The following is a 16113-nucleotide window of genomic DNA, read 5'->3' as shown; positions in this document are numbered from 1 at the left end:
GGGAGGGTAATTCTAGAGCCCGTTACTATCTCACGACCAGAAGTGGAAGTTCTAACCAAAATGTCCTTCACAGTATTTGTATCCTCCTATGCCAGCACATAGAGGTCATCATTTCAATGACTGTGTTTGCAAAATTCTCTGGAAAAGCCTATTTATCATGGGTCCCCACAAAGACACTGCATTTCTGATATAGAATAAGACCAATCTGATGCAACTCAAATTGGTGAGCACTCTCTTATGGTCAGTCTTCCCACCATACTCGTGGGCTGTGCATCTTATTTCCAGAGTTCCCCTCAGAGGACAGGGAGGCCAGACTCCCTGGTTTGTGACAAATTTTTAGATTCTAGGGGTGTGGTTTCATGTGCTGCACTGAATTCAGGGTTATGATCTGTTTTCTTAAGATATGGCGCCTTTTACATTTTGCTGGACTTAGATGCTGCCCATTTGACTCTGCCCAGCATAGCAACAATGCTTCTTACTCTAGGGAAGGAGAGCCCCGGCAGTAACCTGGGAGGAGATTCTACATTGGATGCAGTCCTTCTGAGAGGGGAAATGACTCTTTTCCTAATGACTAATAATAATAAAATCACCACCATCACCACTACTATAATAGTTTACTAGTAGCAGGAATAACAAATAGAAATCATTACAAGGGATGTATGTTGAATGAATGTACTAACCAATAAACTGATATTCAATGGATGCTGGGATATGAAGGATGAAGGATGATAAAATCCTGGAGAAAGATATACCCCTCTTCTGTCTCTAAATGTCCTTCACTAGCCTAGAAGGGTCCATTTTATTGAATCCACTCCACTGTCTGACAGAACGTGCTAATGCTGGGCTTTGTTGAGCACCCGAATATGTGCATTTCCAACTTCTATTAAAAGCATTCTCCTCTCATTTCTAGCTGGTAAAGAATTAAAGTATGGTAGGTCTCAGACATAATAAGGGATAATGTAGTTGAATGAACCAAGCAATTTCGATTTCTTATTTGTTCATTAGCCTAGGATTTTTTCTCCCCTTTCTTTTTGTAGTTTTGCACCATAGAGTTTCAGAGAAATTTCCTGTTTGGGGGGAAAATAAATCCCAGAAGATTAACTCACTCATAGAGCTAAAAGACGATTTTCCTTTAAGCATTATTCAAAAGAAACTAATTATCTTTAGAGAGCTAGGAGAGTTTGCAGTGACCTCTCAGGCTGATTTTGTAGAGGCTTCATAGGACGATTTTTGATTGCTAAGCCATACTCATCTAATTTTTAATTTTAATAATTTTCTGTGAAATATTAAAACAAGATTCACTGCAAAATATCATTGCAGCTATTCCTTGGTTAGCTGCAACTATGTACCAGAACTGAATGCTGCTTTTAACACCCATTGGCTCTCTTTATTTGATTTGGCTCCCCATAAGTATATAGTTAAAAAGGAAAAGTTCTATTATTTGAACATATGTCAAGACCCTGATTCATCTCTGTCATCACAAATGGGAAAAATTGTGACCATCACCTCGAAGGGAAACACTACATTCTTTAAATCCAAAGAAGACAATTTTAATAAGCTTGGTCCTTTCTGATAGTTTTAGACAACAGCAACAGATCTGGGATGGTCCTCTGAGGAACACATGGTGGATATATTAGAAAAATAGAGGGCACACGGCTTCTGGAAAAATAAGAGGCTTTGATTACACAAAATGCTTTGCTGGGTGATTATTTAGTTACAAGATTAGAAAAGGGCCACGCATTTTTATAAATTGGAAGTGAGGGCAGAGAATAAAATCTTTAAGTAATAAATTAATTTAGCGCTTGGAAAGAAGCTCACATTGGTGTAGTGTATCATATCATTAGTTTGTGGTGAGGATTAAATGAATTAATACATGAAAAGTGCTTCGAACAATGGCTGGGATGTAGGGAAAGCTCTGTGAGTCATTTCATGGGGTCACAGGGATTGTTTCATCATCATTAGGAAATGGGGAAGTCTGTCTCCAGAGCTGTGACTATTCGGATCATAAAACGTCATGTCATTTTCTCCCTAACCTGGAGAGCCCATGAAGCCTGCAATGACTGACATGATCAAGTCTGTCCATGCTAAAAAATTCCTTCGGTGATTTATCTGTATCTCACGTTGGCTACATTTTTTTCTATCTTTTTCTCTTGTTGTCATAGTCCTTTAAACAGACATGCAAGATCAATTAAAAAGGAAAAATGATGAGAAGTAACCTGGTAATTAAGGAAAGCAAGTAAGGTGATGCATTTTTCTCTAAGAATGGACCTAGAATTATATCCTGTAAATTTTCATATATAATGTTTCGTTATAATTAATATCCATATTATAACTAACATTATGTTATAATTAATATCTCCAGTTGAAGGTTTTATTTCCTCTTTGGCCCAAGACTTAGGTAAACAAGTGTTCTTTCCCTACACAGCATGCCCTCCTGCCCTCCCTCTCTCCCTTTCTTCTTTCCATTTTTTCCTTTTAAAATTTCCAATTAATTGGAGATTTTTTTTTAATGATTCTTTCTCTCTTTCTCTCTTTTTTAAAAGATTTTATTTATTTGACAGAGAGAGAGAGAGTGAGAGAGAGCACAAGCAGGGGGCGCTGCAGAGTGAGAGGGAGAAGCAGACTGCCCACTAAGCAGGGAGCCCAATGTGGGGCTGGAGCCCAATGCTGGGCTCAGTCCTGGAATCCTGAGATCATGACCTGAGCTGAAGCCAGACACTTAACCTACTGGGCCACTTAGGCACTCCTTTTAATGGTTATTTCTAATTTATTTCTGCATTATGGTTAGATAGGGTCTGTAAAACTTCAGTGGTTTGACATTGTTGAGACTTCCTCTGCTACCCAACATGTGGTAAGATTCTGTGTATATTCCACAGCAGCTTGGAAAGGAGCTGTACTCTCTGTAAATATGGCATTTATGAAGACGTTTAAGTGGTTTTATTATTCACTGATTATTTTTATCAACCTAATCTTATAGGAATGCACTAATTACGTTAATTTCTTCACATCTGCAGTAATCTATTTTTAAACTTTTGTTTTTTTATTTTTTATTTTTAAAGATTTTATTTATTCATTTGAGACACAGAGATACAGAGAGAGAAAGAGCATGAGCAGAGGGAGAGCAGAGGGAGAGGGAGAAGCAGGCTTCCCACTGAGCAGGGAACCTGATGTGGGGCTCAGTCCCAGGACCCTGGGATCATGACCTGAGCCGAAGGCAGATGCTCAACCATCTGAGCCACCCAGGCGCCCCTCTATTTTTAAACTTTTAAACGATGTCTCTTGTGGCATGTTACTGGGCACATCAATTTATGATGGATAACATTCCTTGTGAGTTTGCACTCTTTAACAAAAGTGACGCTGTTCTATTTAATGCTTTTTTTCCTTAAGTTCTACTTTGATGTTTGCATTGTAACCCATGTTTTCTTTTTTTTTTTTCAGTGAATATTGACATAACGTATCTTTATTCCACTGTTTATCTTAACTTTTCTGAGTTACTTTTGAGTATATCTCTTACACACAATGTAGAGTTGGATTCTGTTTTCTGACCCAATTAAAAATCACTTCTTCTAATAGCGAGATTATTTCCTTTACATTTATTTTTATAAGATAGGCTTATTACTTCTTTTATTTCATGTTTCTGCCTTCTCACTGCTTCTATTTTCTATCTTGATATGGTCAGTGTTTGTGGTTTTTCCTCTTTAATTTTCTTCCAGTGATTTTATGGATTAAAGCCCATATTTAGTTTCACCAATGATTTCTTTTAAATCCTTAGGTACCAGCTTTCTCAGGTTATTAGCATGAAATAATATCTAATGACTGATAGCTATTAAGATGAAGAATTTATTAGGGATAACATTTTTTTCCATTTCACGGGTTTTTCTTGGTATCCTCTGGGCGTTCTTCCTGGATAATTACTGAATTGTTAAAATAGTAGTCTTCTAGAATTTATTATTTCTTTCCTTTAAAGATTTATTCATTTCAGAGATAGATAGCACGAGTGGGGGAAGGAGCAGTTGGGCCGATGTTGGGGGTGTCTGGGGTTGGGTTGATGGACCTGGAGATCATGACCTGAGCTGAAACCAAGAGTTGAACCCTTAGCCAATGGAGGCATCCAGGTGTCCCTAGAATTGATTATTTCTACTTTCAAGAATTACACTTGCATCTTGTTTTATAACCTTATGTGCCAGGTCATTTAGATTTGGTTACGTGTTTTAACTCACGTACCTGGGCCTTTCATGCCACCGTACCTGAACCTGTGACCTGAGCCGAAGGCAGATGCTTCACTGACTGAGCCACCCAGGCGCCCAGTTGTGTATTTTCTGAAGATTTGCATATTTGATAAGATTTTTCCATTATTGCTATATGAAAAGGACACTTTACTGAATTGTAGAACTCATGAGTCATGGCGGTTTCCTTTAAAAATTATGGGATTCCCTTTACTTTTGGCATTGAATGTTGGAGAGAAGATGTCTGACTCCAGTCTGGATTTTGTTTTTATTTTTAATCTTCTCATAGATAACCTGGAGTGCTGGGTGTTGCATAAGGTTAGGGGCTGGATTGTTCCACAGCTTCAATAGGGTAGGGAGGGAATGGGGTCACATGTGGGTCAGGATGGGAGGGAACTGATGTGTTACAGAAGTTGTGTTTCCACTCTTCACTGAAATTATTGCAGATAGTTTACACTTGTTTTTTTGTTCAGCCTCCAAGTACCCATGATGGGCACAGCTTTCTCTGGGATCTTCCCTGGGGCTTTTATGCACCAAACTGGGAGTGTGACTTGTCATTGCGGATGGACGTCTCTCTACGTACAGTGTCCCAAATATCTCTACTTTGAGAGTGCATTTTAATATATCAGGAGGAAATGGTCAGGCAGGTAAAATTCTGGATGAGAGAAAACAGAGCTGGCAGAATCTCATTGGTGGTCCCGCTCCCAAATACACTGTGGTTAATTCCCATAGGAAGTGTCTCCATGGGAGTGCTCTACATGTTTCTCATGGTCGTTTTTGCCCTTTCAGAATGGGGTTGAGGGTCCTGCCTCCTTCCCCATTTTAGGAAAGTTCCTTCTCCATGTCAGAAGGAATCTGGGCTGCTATTGAGACCCCGAGGAGGCTTCGAGGTTTTCTGTTATACCCTCTGGCTTGCTTTTCTCCCCTGCTGCTGCAACCTCTGGATCTATGCATCTGTCCTGTAGGTTGCTCACCTTCACCTCTAGCTCTCACCCTCGTTATTAGGGATTGCTGGAGAGATCTGTCAAGACCCGCTTTGCTTCTTGTGGCAAGCACCACCTCCAGAGTGGAAGAACCTCATCGGCTTCAGGTGAGATCTTTTGATCCTGTCTCTTCTTGACTTTATAGATCAGATAATCCTCTCTCTTGGCAACATCTCACTTTCAGCACTGAGGACTTGTTTTTGGTATTTTGCTTTTATGATTTTGTCTGTTTCTGGGAGGAGAATTTGAAACTAGGCGTTCCAGCATCACCTTTCCTAGAATTCAAATGATTACAGAGAACTTTTTTGCAAAAAAAAATTCATTCACAGTTCATCTCCTTCTTAAGAGTCAGAAAGATTCCTTTGATAATTCTTTTTTTTCTGGTCACCCTCAGCAAGGTGGCCTTAGCTCATTCAGTTTTCAACTGGTTAGTGTTAGCTTTCTTTGGACTTCGATCCCCCAAACTTGGGGGTGCTCCTTTCTTTTGAAGAGTAAATATTTTATTGGTAAGTAAATGCTTTCAGTGGCAATGATAAATTCACTTGAGCAGAAGACAATAATCAAGTCAAAAGAATACACGCTGGCTAATCATCAGAAAATGTGTGGTCATTAGGGCTGTCACTTAGAAATCCAAAATCATTCAGAGGCCAAATCTTAAGATCCATCCTCTGATTAGTCCATATGGAATGAGGTCCATAGCACCTGGAGTCCGTGGAATTCTGTAGATTATCACCTTCTAATCAAACATGACCCACTGGCACATAACTATGACTTTTAAAGAAATCTGATGAACTATTGGGGAACATTTTGTCTCCTTGCAAACCAATTGTTCTTTTACAAATACTGGATTTTGGATCACTCTGGTTTTTCGCAATCACAATGACACCTCTTTGGCTACCATAAAAATGTCAACAAAGATTTTCTGCAAAGACAATATCTGACTTTGAATTGCAGGCTCTGTTGATGGTCCAGAACACATAAGGACACCACCAACATATTCAAAAGCACGATGAGGTATACGGCCATACTGAACAGTACAGCTGATGAGTTGAAAGGCTTTTCCCAGAACATCACGAAGCAGAATTCTATGTAGATCCTGCCACCACTGAACATATATAGGTCTGTTCTACAATGCGTTCCATTTTAAGGGTGATTGCAGGCCTTCCAGAAAAACAAACAAACAAACAAACATCTCAAACGTGTCTCATGATTCATGGTTTCAGGATTCCTCTGGCCTCAAAGAAGCCTAGGGGCTCTCACCCAGGACCCAGGGAGCCTTTCTTACCTGGGGCACAGTTAGGATGATCCTTTTCTGAGGCCTGTCATCCACAATGCTCTAACCACAATCTCTCTGGAGCAGTGGGTGTGGGCCTGAAGGAGAGGAGAGCAATAGTAGTAAGTAGGTGTGCTAGTAAGCACGCTTCATCCCTTGGGCCACCTGGAGGGTGGCTGGCAGACTGCGGAGCCATCAAGTATTGTGACTGGCCTCACACCAGACACCTCCCACTCACTTGCAGACACAATTTATTTTGCAGATTATCTCTGGCAAAATGTTATCTCCCTGGCTTCCCTGTGCCCTTGAGGATACTATTGGGCATCTTTTCCCCCCATCTATCAGGTAATGAATATACAAAAAAGCAAACAAGTTTTAAATGTAACTGGGAAAATAAATCTACTGCAAATAATGTTGTAATACAAAAACAATGTAAAAGATTTTCGGATTATCTTTGCTGCTGTACATTATTGTGAGCATAGAGGATGAGTTGACTCCGAACAGTGTTGACTTGTGCATTACGTCTATAATTCCTCACCCCCTAATCCTCAGATAAATCCCTTACTGAAATGACTTCATGTACCAGCAATCACATTTCAGCTGCTTTCAACATGACATCTTAGCTGTTTTTCTGAGTGTTACCTTTTAACTATTTCCACCAAATGAGGCATAAATTTTGAATGTTATATGCTTACATTAGCTTTTTGAAGCATTTTTTCCCTATAAAAATGTATGCATTCTAATTTTTCTTGTAAGGAATTAAGGGTGGCATCCTGATTTAGAACATTTCCATCTCTCTCTGACATTTAGTAAGCTGTTAGCGACAACTGATGAATGTAGCTTACTGTCTTCAAGTTACATCAGCTATATAGTGAACTGAATGAGAATATATTAAGCTTATTTTTAGAATGTTGCCTCTTATAAACGCATCCCATATGTCATAGAGACTTAGGAGCCCCAGTAACGTGGGAAGTGAACTTGTCAGATATCACTCCCTTTGCAGGGTCAGGTCTAATCGAAACTTAGAAAGGGAAGTAGGGGACCACTAAAGAAAATTCCAAGTGATTCAAGTAGCAGTATTTATAAACCTCTGAGTCAGTCATGATTCAGCACCAAAGCGCAGTACTAAGGACAGTGTTTAAAGAGACAGTGGTGTGAAATTAAAGCTCGGACCACCTGTGGTTCGTATTTGTGGGTATTTGGCGTTATGAGTAGGCAAAACATTTGGCACAAAACCGTTTCACTCCAGGCTCATTTGTGTAATTCTTCACAAACTTGAAAAGCAAATTTAAACTCTTCCTCCCAATCATTTTATTTTTAAAATAATCCAAGCAGAAAAGGAGGTATCCTGTGAAAGTTCATTTAAAATTAAAATTGGAAGTCTAACTGGATTTTTAAAACACAGGACTAGCATTTCTTGAGTATTTCACACCAGATACACCATGACTATGTGTTGGTCCCATAATGCCCATTTTACAGATGTGAAACTTGACTTAGACTTTCTGAAAGCAACACAGCTAATAAATAATTTTCAGTCATGATTTAAACTCAGATACTTGCTGTCAGACACCAAAGTTGCCCACACCATGCTATCTCCTGTGGTGAAAAGAAGTGACGTGCCATGTTGAAAGAGCGAAACCTGCAAACTCAACTTGGGTTTAAAGTAAACTCCCTAACGTTTTAATCAATAAATGATGGAGATAAAATCAGAAATCACTTTTGAAATTTTGGAGGATAAAAGTATAATTTAAATGAAGATGGTACTTGTCTCTCTTTGGATTGATATTGGTAAAATTATAACCTCCAATTTTCACTCTTTTTCCTTTTGAATTTTGAAGACAGATTCAGGGCAACTTTGTCATATTAGTGATGATCGCTCTAGGTGTATCTGACAATTTTCCTTCTAGAATGATGTTGGATTATGATGAGTTTCCTAAGTAGAATACGTGGGGGACCAAGTATTCAGGTTTTTGACATCAGTTGGTCATGTGGGGACAGACTCCATCAGGGATCTTAAAAAGGGCCAGGAATCATCAGGTTTGGCGATGCTTAGCAATGCAGCGTGTTCTTCCAGCCTCCCAGGGCAGGACGGTTATGGAGCCCCCACCCCTCCAGAGTAAATCTGGCTCCCTGAATGACTGGACCCCTTCCATTGCCGGTCAAGGTACACGTGCAAACAGTGCAAGGCGACCACAGAGACGTTATATCCTTGTGGCATGGATAGCCCTAGAGCTACAGAAAGGAAACCACACAGAACAGGGGTCCCCACAGACTTGGATTCACAGAGCAATACCTCTTTTATTCATACATACATTAATTTATTTGGGGGGCATAGGGTTATCAAACTGTTATTTTTCAAGTAAGTTGTTAAAAAAAAAAAAAAAAGCCCTTGTCATCTACCACCATTTCAGAAAAGAAAGGCCACTTTAAAGATAAAACAAGGAAGGACCTAAGACGAAGATCAAGAACACCTAAATGGAATAGGTTTACCTTCACTAAAAACTCACTTTCTGGCACTTATCTCTAATTTTTGCCTCAACCTGTTGGAAACTAAGTCATGGATCAGCCCTGGCTAGGGACTGTTGCCAGACAAACCTTGACTATGAAGCATCTGGAAGCCGCACATGAGTCCTAGAACTTTGGCTCACTCACCAGACCTGAGGGAAGTCTGGAAAAAGTGCCCTAAAAAAAGCCCAGAACAGGGTCTTATGCATATGGCGTGTGCAAAAACTGTTTGTGGTTGAAACTGAAGAAAGATGACTGTTTGCCCGGTGCCTGCAGAGGGGACAGAGAGTCACTCCAGGGTAACTGAGGATGCCCGCTGCTCTTTATCCTCTGCTGGGAGGCATGGGGGTGGGGCTGCAGTATGAAGGTCAAAGCCCTCCCCTCAGGAACCAGCCCGTCCAGCCCGAAGCCCAGACTGAGGCCTTGCTGCATTCTCGGTGACTGAACATCCCCTCAGAGAGGCTCCCCAGGTGCCCCCATGCCACCCTCTGCCTCAATGGGCCTTGTGATCCTCTTGCTGGGATCTCCTTGGCCCAAGGATGTCAACGCAGAGTAGTGAGGAGATCACCAACTTTCAAGATAAGCAGACCTGGTTGGAATCTTTATAAAATTAAACTTAGTATCTACAGACGCCTTTCTCCTCAGACTAACTGCGTCTGAGGATCTACATCAAAACATAAACAGGCCAACTGCATTGAACACAGGCATAAACAAAAATAGAAATTTTATATTTTAAAAGCTGTTATTAAAATAACCCACTAAAAATCAGTGTTCATGCCTTATTTTAAAAAAAATATTTTTTTTTTTAAATTTTATTTATTTATTTGAAAGAGAGAGACACAGCGAGAGAGGGAACACAAGCAGGGGGAGTGGGAGAGGGAGAAGCAGGCTCCCCGCAGAGCAGGGAGCCCGATGCGGGACTCGATCCCGGGACCCTGGGATCATGACCTGAGCCGAAGGCAGTCGCTTAACTGACTGAGCCACCTAGGCGCCCTAAAAAAAAATATTTCTAATAGGGTTTGGTTGATATATTTAGCTTTTTAGGTATCTGGTACATACCGATTTATGACTGTTACATCTTTTTCATAAAGGGTGTTTATGTTTTATCATCTTCCTCTTGGCCTGATTAATGCTTTTAATCTTACACATTGCTTTGCCAATTCTAATTGTACTGTCGCTTTTCCTCTTTCCTTTCTTTTCTTTTTTAAAAGAATGCATTTTCCTGATATCTGCTTGCCTCTTCATTTCTTTTCAACATTAAACAAATCACTTGGTTTTAAGTGTGCTTTGAAATAAGATACATCTGCTTTTTAAAGTTCAATCTGACAATTTTTGTCTTTGAAAGATGAATCCAGCTCATTCATATTTAATGGAATATCAGATACCTTTGATTTTCTTTATTTCATCTTACCTCATGCATGTCATTTAGGTTACTTTGTTTTTCCTTTCTTCCCCTTAATTTTGGTGGGTTGATCAGGGTACCATTAATTCTCTCCATTTTACCTATGAAATGTAGAGGTTCTAGCACAATCTCCCACTCCTCTAGTATTACTCTCCCATTTTGCTCATTTCTACTGAACGCTTCTTTTCTCTGCGGTGAATATGAAAACCAGGGGTCAGCTATATCTCTCCATCAAAGTATTTTATTTTCTGATTGTCCTTTTCCACCTTCATAACGCTTTTACTTCCTCACTCTTATCTCAGATAAAAACTTAAGTTCTTCTTCCTTTCTCTACCTGCTCCTTCCTCCCTTCCCAAGGATTGATGACACAGTTTAGTACTTTTGGACATTTGTAGGTTTTCCCTGTAGGATGTTTCTTCTATCTGTATGACCATTATTTAGCACTGACCCTACAAATTCCCAGGCATCCATCATTTTCCATTCAGACTTATATATATCTAAGTGGAAAACTGCACACACAAACACACACACGCATGCGTGCACGTACGTACGTATGTAGAGACAGGGACTCACATTCATGCTGCTTCCTCACCATCTTGTGCCCCACTGGAGACTGTTCTGCATTTTGTCGACTTACAGTCCTTCCTGAAGTATTTCCTTAGATAAATCTCCAAGGGTGACAGAAGCCCTGGATGTTTGCATAGTAGCTCCCAGCCTCCCCTCACCCTGGCAGGTGGCTCTCTTAGCAAGGGGTGGGATTTGGGCTTGGGATCCTCCTCCCTCCATTCTGTGCATGTAATTCCTCAGTCTCAATCTCCTGTCTTCTCCCAATTTGTGTTGACCTTTTCCTTTGTACATCACATAGTTTTCATGTCTGACAGCCTATACATTTTTTTATGCTTAAACTTAGGAATTCTGCCACAACATGCCCAAGCGTGTTTTTGTTTGCTTGTTTGTTTGTTTTTAATTTCCCCCATCAATTCTGCCTGAAACTCCATGAGCACTTTAAATTTGCAGACTTGAGTCTTTCTTCAAACCAGGGAAGTGTCTTCTATTATTTCCTTAATTAATGCATTCCTGCATCTGTTCCTTTCCCTCCTTCAGAACTCCTATTATTCACATGTTAGGTCTCTGCATCTGTCCTCCAAGCCCTTTTTACAAATTTCTCATAATGATTTCCATCTCTTTGTGTTTTTCTTTCTGTGTGAAGATATCTTCGGCTTGATCATTACAAGCCCAAATTCAATCCCCACCAGAGAATAACAGCTCCTTCACTTCAGCTCTGGAATATGTAAAGTGAAAAAAAAGGGGGGGAGGGGGAAGCCTCTTTGAGGTCGACTCTTTTTTTCTCATATTGAGATTGCATTTCTTTGAGTGCTATTGTTGTTATTATTTTTAAAAATCTCATCAAAAAATAAAAAGCTGTCTTCTTTCCTCTCCTGCAGTTCTTGTTTACAAGGAGCTGCTAGTTTGGGGCCTTCTGCTCGTTTTTCCTGCTCTGACTGCCGGGTCCTACAGGTGCTGCTGTTAGGGGCTCCGTTCACTCTGGGGCTCTTCGCTCAGCTCCTCTGAATGGGTGGTGTACAGCCTGGCAACAGTCAGCTTATGGAGGGTCCAGCGCATATGCTGCTGGTCGGGAGGTTCTTCTGGACAGTTCTTCTCCACGCAGTGACCCAGCAATCCAGGTCAGTCCCTTCCATCTAGTGGATTTTTAATCCTTCAGGACTTTCTCATAATCTTCTGTGGGATCCCGGGGTGAATCCAGTAAGCCATACACAGTTTTGAAGGTGACAAGTGCTATTAAAATAGAGCAGGACAAGGAGCTCATGTGAATATGTTGGGAGTATGTATGGGGGTACAATTGCAGTTTAAATAGGAATAGTCAGAGCGGGTTTACTAGGAGCACAACATCGAAGAGTGTTGAGACAAGAGGCTCTCTGAGGCAAGAGCATCCCAGGCAGAGGGACTAGCCAGTGCAAAGGCACTGAGATGAGAGGAAGTCTGGCGTACTTGAGAAGCAGCAAGCAGCTGGTGTGGCCGGAGGGCAGTGGAGTAAATATGGAGGAGAATATTAAGAGATCAGGTTAGAGAGGTCACGGAGGGCCTGATCAGTGAAGACGCTACCGCAGTAACTCAGACCAGAGGCAGCGGAGGACGGCTCTGTGGTGATAGCAGTGGGGAGGCGTGGAGTGTAAAGTCATCAAATCTTAGATACTTCCTAAAGGTCAAGCCAAAGGGATTTCCTGACGGATTTGAGGGACAGTGTGAGATAAAGACAGGGATTAAGGATTTTGTTTACTTAAGCAACACTGAGATAGCACTTACACCATGCGTAGGTACGGCATAAGCATCTGACAAGTACTAGCTCATTTAGTCCCCATATTACCCTTAAAGGACATTGTCATCTCATTTTTAAGATTAGGAGACTGAAACACAGAAATGTTAAGGAATTTGTCCAAGGTTACACAGGTATTGTCAAATCCAGGATTTGAACCTAGCCAAGTCTGTGATGCTAACCATCACTATTGTGCCTTCCGTGTGGGGATTCTGCCAGTTGCTGAAAATGTCTATTCCAATTAAATAAGGTTTAACTGGGACTAGGGAACGAGGCACTAGTGAGATAATCACAGGATGGGTATCTGGACTCACTGGGCTCATGAAAGACTTAAGCCAAAATTATACTTGTCATCTGACTTCCACTTATCATCTGGTCCTCATTTGGTCTGGTAGACCACAGTGGCATTTGGGGTTCTCAGGAATGACTGCCGACTCAGAGCCAGTCTTCTGTAATCCCAGAAAAGTTTGGGCATTTTCACTTCCATAGTGCACAGTCACCCTGGTAAATGACCATATTCCCTTTGGGGAAGACTGGGAGGAAGATTTATGGTACTTGTGGCACTGGGTCTCTCCTCAAAGGACATTTTGTTGGGGTCCCTGTACATATGGAAAAAAAGAAAAAAAGCCTCTGACTTTAAGGAAATAAGATACGAATGCTGAGATTTGGGCTTGAACAAGGAAGGATAGATGCTACTGACTGAGATGGGAGATTATGGGGTGAACCAAACTTGAGGGAGGCAGGAACATCAGCAATTCCATTTTGGGCATATTCATTTTGAAATATTTTTTTAGACATCCAGTGGAGTTGCTGAGTAGATGGTTGGATGGATGAGCCAAGATCCTGATCAGGGTTGGGGGGAGGTCCAGCATGGAATTATAAATCCAGCAGTCGCCAACACAAAGACAATCTATTTAAAGCCATTAGATGCCAGGGGAGAATAGGGAGAAATGGGAGAGGGTCTAAGAGCCAAGCGCTGGGTGTGGAGAAGAATATAAACCAGTAAAGGAGGCAGCCGGTGTGTGGCCATGAATGCCAAGCGAGTAACGTGTTTCCAAGAAGTCGAACGTGATCGATCATATCAAGCATTGCTGATACATCAAGTGGGATGAGGATTGAGCATTGATTCATTCGTGACCTTGGAAAAGCAATTTTGGGGAGTGGTGGTGGTGAAGTGTGGTGATGGTCGAGTGTGATGACAGAGCTCGAGGAGGACAGAGTGAAGAGTCAAAGCTTTTAAGAAGTTTTGCCGTAAAGGAGAACAGAAAAATGGGGAATAGCTGAAGGGGTAAGTAAAGTCCAGAGAAGACATTTTTATAAGGCGATTAATAGGTGCTGGATTTTATAAGGCATTTATACGTGCTGGAAATGGCCCCGCCACTAGGTAAGGCAAATGGATGGTGACCCAGAAGGGAACATTCCTGGAGTGATGCATGAATAGGCAAAGGCGGTTTTATTACAAATGTAATCAAACCATAAACTCTAAACCACTGAGATTTACTCAAATTCAACACTCTTTTGCTTTTCTGCTTCTTTCATACCTCGTCGGTTATCAGGGCCAAATCTGTGTAAGAGCAGCGTGTCCTTGGGAAGGACTGTGTAGAGGCACGTCCCCTGTGAGTCTGATGTGGACAGTGATGCAGACCCCCTGCGTATGGGGGGTTCGCAGGACGAATGCTGCCAGTGCCATTTGCGGGGCTCCGGGCAGGAGGGGCTGGTGGGGGGCATCCTTAAAGTTGAAGACCTAGGGAACGTTTGGTTCCATTTGTCACGGCAGCATGCACAGTCCTTCATGCATGGTCCTCTGGCCCCTGACAGGCATGCATGTGGTGACTGGTCGGGAGAGACCACAGTTTGCCTCCTCCACGGAAGGTGAGGCTGCTTCTCTGTGGTCATCTGCTGTTTAGTACCCTCAATGTGTATCCGTTTTGCAATTTTTGTGTCAGATTATCTATTCATTTACTTTACCTAAGTATTACATTGTTAACAATTGTTCCATCCTCTCGTTATCACACTTAGAAACCAAAACCATGCCAGGTGGCTTTTAGCTTAAGAAAATTGAAGAAAAAGTGGGAGCCTTTAAGCACTGATAATTACAAGGTTTAATTTTTTTCCTTTTTTCTTTCCCAAGCAAACTTTTTTTTTTTTTTCAGTATTATCTGCAGTATATGACACAAAGGTTGATTCCCAGAGGACAGAAAGGTGATATACTCCGATTGTGACAAGTGCCCCAGGACGGTGGCAGAGGCTTCATGAAAGACAAAGGATATTAGGTTCTGAAAATCATTCACCACTGGCTCTTGTCTGCTGTTACTCCGATTACTCAGTCTCCTCATGAAGCTAATTTCTAATTGAGTAGCTTATAAATTCGAACCATGGTACATTTTGTGCATTTGCAGAACTGGGGTGCCGCTGGGGACAACACCCCAGTTCCCACCCTCAGACCGTTTGCGGAGGTGAGGACGCAGCACGCACTGGAATCCGTGCTTGCTGCGTGCTCGCCGTGCACACATGCTGCCATGACCCACTGAGAGGTCAGTCTCCTCGTCCCGACCACGTCTTGCTGAGGCAGGCTTCCCACCGTCTTCACCCCCTTTTCTGCAGGGCCCAGCGGTGTCGGCCGCATAGAGGCACCCAAGAGGTGTTTGTCAAATGAACGCATACGTTAAGTGAATAATAAACCAGGAAACCCGGCTATTCGTTTCTGCTCGAAAGTAGCTTGCAGTTTAGACACAGGGGCAATACATCTAGTTTTCAGTTTCACTGCAAATGAACTCCACCCACCCCCAACACTTTCATCAGAATTAACTTTTTTATTTGCTTAGTGTTTGGGTGCCTCTTTGTTTTTCTATGACTCTCATTTTGAGTCAGGTGGCAAAGAGGTAAGATCTAGTTTAGGGTATCCATCTGTACCACAAGAAGCTTTCAGCAGAGACTATAATGTTTCTCTCCTCTCCACCAGGCTCCACGTGATGTGGATGTGGACTGCTGTCCCTCCCTTCAAAGACTTGGTGAGCACCTGCCCTTCTGCCTGGGAGGTCCCCCTGAAAAACTCCTGGGCAGGGAGGCTGAGAGGATTCCTATAAGCAGCTGTTGTTGGAATCAGAAATTTTGGTTTAATGAGAACTTTGAGTAGATGGTTTTGATTCCACCTACCTCTTTGTATGACATTAGGTAAAATTCTCAACTTCTTGGATCTCAGTTACTTCTTTTGCACGAACGTGGGTAAAGCTGATCTTGATGGACATTGTGAGTGTTTAGTGAGGTAATATATAAATACAGCCTGGGTACAGGCCCTCAGTTAGTGCTCAGGGTTGACACCGCTATCATCACCACCACCACCACCATCACCACCATCGTCACCATCACCCACATCACCACCACCACCA

At 41.8% G+C, this 16113-nt stretch overlaps 1 pseudogene; it reads right to left on the bottom strand.

The window, feature by feature from the left end:
- Nucleotides 1–5793: 5793 nt before the first annotated feature.
- LOC118013474 overlaps nt 5794–16113 on the bottom strand; it is a 14860-nt pseudogene continuing 4540 nt past the window's right edge.

This window comes from Mirounga leonina, unplaced genomic scaffold, assembly GCF_011800145.1.
Source record: "Mirounga leonina isolate KUSES-001 unplaced genomic scaffold, KU_Mleo_1.0 Mir_153, whole genome shotgun sequence".
Taxonomy (NCBI): Eukaryota; Metazoa; Chordata; class Mammalia; order Carnivora; family Phocidae; genus Mirounga; species Mirounga leonina.
Note: the sequence above shows the minus strand (reverse complement) of the source record. Positions and strands in the feature narration are given on the sequence as shown.